This window comes from Passer domesticus, chromosome 1, assembly GCF_036417665.1.
Source record: "Passer domesticus isolate bPasDom1 chromosome 1, bPasDom1.hap1, whole genome shotgun sequence".
Taxonomy (NCBI): domain Eukaryota; kingdom Metazoa; phylum Chordata; class Aves; order Passeriformes; family Passeridae; genus Passer; species Passer domesticus.
In genome coordinates this window covers 154,153,563-154,159,421 of record NC_087474.1, presented here as the reverse complement: position 1 = coordinate 154,159,421, position 5,859 = coordinate 154,153,563, and the positions used below count along the sequence as shown (strand labels likewise).

Genomic DNA, 5,859 nt, shown 5'->3' with positions numbered 1-5,859 from the left:
AGTCACCTCCAGGGTTTAAGCCCAAGGTGTGTGTATAGACAGGCATATTCAATCAGATGTGGTGCTCTGGGGGCTTTCTGGAGTGCCAGCTGCACTGCAGGTCCCTCTCTTGTCACTCCTGCCAGCTCACACCGCTCAGCCAGTACTGCAAGCAGCATCCTGTTTCAGAGGAAATCCAGTGCGCTTCCCGGGGATGTGTGTCTGAAGTCAGAGAGAGACTGTGGAGAAGATAAATGAGAAAAGAACCTCAAGAAAGTGGTGCCGTGGTGGGTGGTTCTCTCCAGAGTGCCATGATCTTCCCAAAATGCATCTTGAGAAAGCCACCTTGGGGGCACAGGCACATTTGGGCTCACATTGAGTGATTTCAGCAGTTCTGGGATCTGGGGGACACAGAAGGAGACACAGGGCCTTCATGTGGGGTTCCAAGGAAAGCTTTATCAAACTTCTCCACCAAAATGATCCACAGCCAAAGAACCACTCAAAGGGAGAAAGCAGGGTGTTTTATATAGATTTTGAGGGGCAGGGCAAAACACCAGGGCCAATGGGATGAGGGCACAGGGGTGGAGTGAAGGGGAAGGGCCAATGGAATACAATAAATCTGCATTTCACAACAAGGCATGCTGGGAGAAGCCTTTTTTCCTCACCCTAACAATGGTGGTTATGGCTTGAGGGGTTTTTTTCATCCAGAGAAGGGCTGTGTGGTCTTTCCTTGTTGGCCCAGTGGCCTCCACAAAGTGGTGCAGGGGGGCCTCTGCAGCTGCCATTCGAGGAGTGCCAGTGCTGAATTCTGTGCCAGTGTTGTCATTTACCTCAGCTGTACATTTGTGGTTGTGCTGCCTGGCTTCTTTCATTCCTACTGCAATTTCAGGCTGCTGAGCTGCTCCTGCCTGTCAAATCACTTCTTCCCAGGGCTCAGAAAGCTTTCAGTCCATGATGGGAGCCATGCCCATGCCCAAGCTTCCTTGCCACCACTCCTGTCACTCCTGGGAGCAGGGCTGTCCTTTTACCAGGCTGCAGAGGGTGGAAGGAGAAGTGGCAAGTGGCCAAGCTAGACTAGATGGCATGGAAGGAGGGCTTGGCTGCAAGGAAGGAAAAGCTGAAACAGTCAGGCAGGAAGCAAAGTCTGGCAGCTCAAAGTGTAGTTAAAACATCAGCCTGCAATGATTTCTTACCTCACAAATATTTGACATTGCTTCCCAGGAGGGCAGATATGAGATATCCTGTGTTGTTTCTGACGAGAGAGGAACTCTGTTCCTGGTTGAATAAGCTGTGTTTACTTAGAGAGAGAGAAAAAAGAAACTTTTAAAGCCAAAGCTGTAATTAAATGTGCAGCAATTCTGAGAGTATTCATACTGGTAAATGTTATTGACATTTCCGTTCTGCTTTTTCCAGCGGAAACAAATTATTAATACGCTATTGTTCCAATAATGAGTTCTTGATAGACATAGAATTTCTTTTTTATTGTACTGCTTCAGCCCTGAATCTGTTCTCACAACTGAAAAATACAGATAATTTTGTTTTAGCATCACTGGCAGTGACAGATAGAGGAGCACAATGTGAGAACACCATGAAATGTATGGCAAAGCTGTTCTGGTACCAAGAAACACAAGGCACCTGTGCCAGCTGCCACCTTCCAGTCCCTGGAATGGCATGGGATGATCTGGGTAAGCTGTGGAAACAGTAACTGAAAACCTGACCTGAGTCACTAATGATCTAGAAACCAGTTTTTAAAATATTTCCCTTCCTACTCCAGGTAGTTGGTTAGATTTGGAGTTCCAGTTGCTAACTTGGAGCTCCAGGATCTACTGCCTCTCTGGTGCTTTGGTGTCTCAAGTATTCTACAAGTAGTTACTACACCTGTCCCCTGAGCAATTACAGGCTTGCTTTCTCCTTTACTTTAAGGTCAGTTGGTTTTCTTTTTTTTTCCATTTTTCTAGGTACAGGTACTTTAGAACATTTATCAAAGAACTCTGGAAATCTGGATAACTGCTAAATTATACTGCTCAGCCTTTCTCCAGTTTACCACTAATTAAATGTTCTTATGATGCACTGGGACAATTATAATAATTGATGGGTTTTTAAAAGGAGCTGAATTGAAAATACTTTTCTGCTGGAGCATGCCTCATTGTGGAGCTGGAAAATGAAAGGAAATAATGTGATAATATTTTATCATATAAGAATATAGAAAATAAAAATGTCTCAAATAAAAAATACAAAATTCAGCAGTTTGATCTGAGCAGCACAAATCATATCAGCAATGAAATGAGGGTTTTGTTGTTGTTGGTTTTGAAAAATATTTCATTTTATGGAGAAGTATGACTTGTATGGAGAATTAATGTCTTTTATTACATTGGATGATGCAGGTGGAAAAAAAATATTTCTTGGGCATGCAGTTCTTCATTTTCTTATAAAAATTCTAACACAACAAAAGAAATGTTATGTCAAAATCCAAACAGATTGTTTCCACTTCTTTAAAAACTAAACATTCAAAATCAGCTGAATTCTCCTTCAGCCTGATTGCCTTCATTGCTGGTTTGGAATGGAAATAAGTGTTACCTGGGGGAAAAAAAGGGTTTTCAGTTCAGCCATACCAGTACATTAGGGATTAAAAATTCCAGACACCAGCTTTAGATCAAACTGGAACCCTCTGCCTGGCCACTGAGCTGTCTGCCAGCAGAACAGCCTCCTCATGCTTCGATCCATTGATTAGGATGTTGGCAACCATGATCAAATGACCTGACTGAAGTGCAGACCAGGAGTGTCATTAACACGGTGTCTGTGCCCTCCTGGGGCTGATGGACAGGGTGCTAAATGTGCCTTGGCACAACACACACCCTGACAGCCTCCCAGGCTGCTCACATCACTGCCTTCTTCATTCTGCCCTGGAGCAGGGCTCTCCTGGGCTGCTTGGGAGTGTTTACACTTCCCTGTGAACACAGGCCCCCAGTGTTTATCTACACAGTCAGAAATAAAGGCAAGCAAATAAAAAAGAGCCTGGGACTGTTTCCATCTGCTCTGCCCCAGAGCATGAGCATCCTGCATGCAGCACAGCTGAGACCTGCTGCTCCTGCTCGTCTCTGCTGGGAACAGCTTGCCTTGCAAGGGCATCAAGCTGTTTAGGAGCTGGTACCCACACCACACAGAAATACAAAGTCCTTTGTGCCTAATTTACCACTGTGCCTGGCTTTGAAGAAAAGTTGGATGTGGAGATTTTTGCACAAGGCACTGTTTTCTTTTATCATTTTCTGTATTGTGTTCAGGTTGATTTGAGGCATTTCTGGAACTTAAAAATCCCAAGAAGGAATTTTTTGCTCATTTTCACTATCTCTAATTAATAACTTCCTTAGAGGGGAAAAAAAAAAAAAAAGAAAGGAAAAAAAAAAGGAAGCTTGGAAACTGTATTTCTCTGTGCATTGGAGACTTGTTTGACACAGGTAAGACATCAGTACCTGGCTACTATAAAGCTGCATTTATTAATTCTTATTTCCTCTCTAGTCCAGACCTCTTTAGGGCACATTGGGAATAGCTGGGGGTCTAGAAGATCACTCAGAGCTACTTGCAAAATGACTTGTTAGCCATGCTGCCCTGACGACCACACCCCAAAGTAATTTTCCTCCTTTTCCAGGTCCGTGTCCTTTGTTCTCCTGATGTCGTGGGAAGCAAGAAATAACAACACAAACTTGCCCTGACTTGAAACCCTTTGGGTTGAAGGCAAATTGAAACCATCTTTGTTCCACGATGCCTTGGCTCCTTTGGATGGACCATCTCTTACTGTGTTTCTTTCCATGTGCTTTGAAAGCCTTCCCCAGAGATGCCAGAATATATCAGAAATAATTACTAGTTTTAAAGTGATGTATATTTTGGGTTTGAGCAATGCAATTCAAACTGTATCCCACAGCTTTCCCCCAGAAAGAGATGACAAAATGTGTGCAAAGTGCAGCATGAAGGCACTGCCAGGATCCTTCTCCAGTGGGTCTGGTGGGCCTCCTAATTAGCAAGGAAAATTGCTGAGAATGAGATTTTGGTAGGTAAGCCTGTCTTAGCGCTGGTGAGTATCTGTAGACACAACTGTGCAGAGCGTCCTGTGTTGCAGAGGTGCTGTTACATTTGCATTCAGTCTGCAATGTTATTTACATCTAAAACTCAGCTCTAAATTATTTCTGGCTGCCCTCTCTGCTTCAGGAGAACACGTGGATGCCCTTCCTTACCCATAACATTGAACCACAGTCAGGGACTGGGCAGTGCAAATGTGTTTGGCTCTCATTTTGAGGTCCCCATGGTTCATGGCATCTGAAGTGATGTGATGAGTCCCCCAGCCATAGGGAATGCAGCAGATATTGTTTGACCAACCTAGAGGCTTGGAAAGGGAAAAAAGTAGCTGTGATGGGAAGAAGGGAGGAGGAGAGACATGAGGAATTGCAGGTTATTTCTGTGTAGAAGAGATGGGCACTGTTCTTGAAGAAAAAGCCGGTACATACAGAAAAGGAAATTATGGCACAGTTTTGAAGAATTGAAGACATTCAGGGAGGTACACTTAAGACCTTCCTCTTATTCTGCTACATGGTGGTAATACCAAGGAGGACAGATGTTAAAAATGTGGGTGCTAATATTTCTACTGCTGTGTGGAAATATGCAGCTTCTTGTTCTCTGAGGCAACTGGTGAGGACAGAACTCAGCAGGTTTTCCTGGAGCAGACCCACCACACTCATGGGCAGAGCCAGAAAATTTCTCTATTCCCAGTCCAAGCTTCAAATCAAGAGACACTAGAGAGAATACAGGCGCGTGACATCCTCTCATCCATAACACATCAGAAATTTTAGTGTGTAACCTAAGGTGCCTGCTATGTGATACAGAGAAAAATAATGTTGGTTATGCTTTACTGAAAAAAACCCACACTTTTAATATGTTTGTTCTGTTCATCTTTACTTAAAAGGAATAAAACCTCAGGGATAATGGGGACTGCCTGCCTGTACAGAGTATTTTGTGCCTAATTAATTTTATGTATGGACATGAGCTGCTTTATCTGCTAGATTAGGTATCAGTTCTAATGTAACATTTCTTGCTTGTAGTTTGGGGCACAGGGCACCATTTTATTAGCTATTTTAGATTGCTTGTTTCATTTTTTTATACTTCAATAAAACTTCTGGCATAGTTGCCATTTTCCCTTTTCTCATAGTTGAACAGACAACAATGTAAAGTTTTCAAACAAAAACCCTGGAGGTTTTACTGAGCTCCCAAAGACGAACAAAAGCAATGAGCACAGTCAGACCTGTCAGCAGTCTTGTTTTGTTTCAATGATCACTCCACCATGTAGAATTCTTTCCGCATAACAAACTCAAAAGAAGCATCTCCCAGAGACTCTCTCTGACTCCCCCAAGAAGTACCCTAGGAGAGGTGGAACAAGATTAATGGTTTGTACCTTACCCTTAAAGAGAGACTGGTGATTACCTGGATGGGACCACAGAAAGCACTGCCACTCAAAAATCTTCCTGCAGCCATCCCACAATCTCTGTGCCAATACCCTTCTGAGGATAAGCCAAACCCTGTCACTCACCAAAAGGACTGAATAGCTCAATAACAGCTTTTACTTAAACTCCAATACATGGAAAAATGTGCATAAGGAAAACCTGATGTCCAATATCACACAGAGCAGCAGCAGAAGAGTCCAAAAAGGCTGAGACCATGGCAGGCCAGAGGAGGCACTCCTTGCATCCAAGCTCAGCAACAATTTCTCAGAGACACACTCACACCACTCTACAAACTGATCAAAGAAAGAGCTTTGACATCAGCAGAGCTTAAGGGCTTGGGCTGAAACTGAGCTTCAAATGCTCATCTCTGAATTGAGGACAATGAGGTAGT

At 43.5% G+C, this 5,859-nt stretch overlaps 1 long non-coding RNA gene across 1 annotated transcript; it reads left to right on the top strand.

The window, feature by feature from the left end:
- Positions 1 to 1,059: 1,059 nt before the first annotated feature.
- Positions 1,060 to 3,848, top strand: LOC135285531 (uncharacterized). The gene is made up of 3 exons (XR_010350357.1): positions 1,060 to 1,664; positions 1,754 to 1,902; positions 3,626 to 3,848. It is a non-coding gene; the product is annotated as an uncharacterized LOC135285531 (long non-coding RNA).
- Positions 3,849 to 5,859: the final 2,011 nt, after the last annotated feature.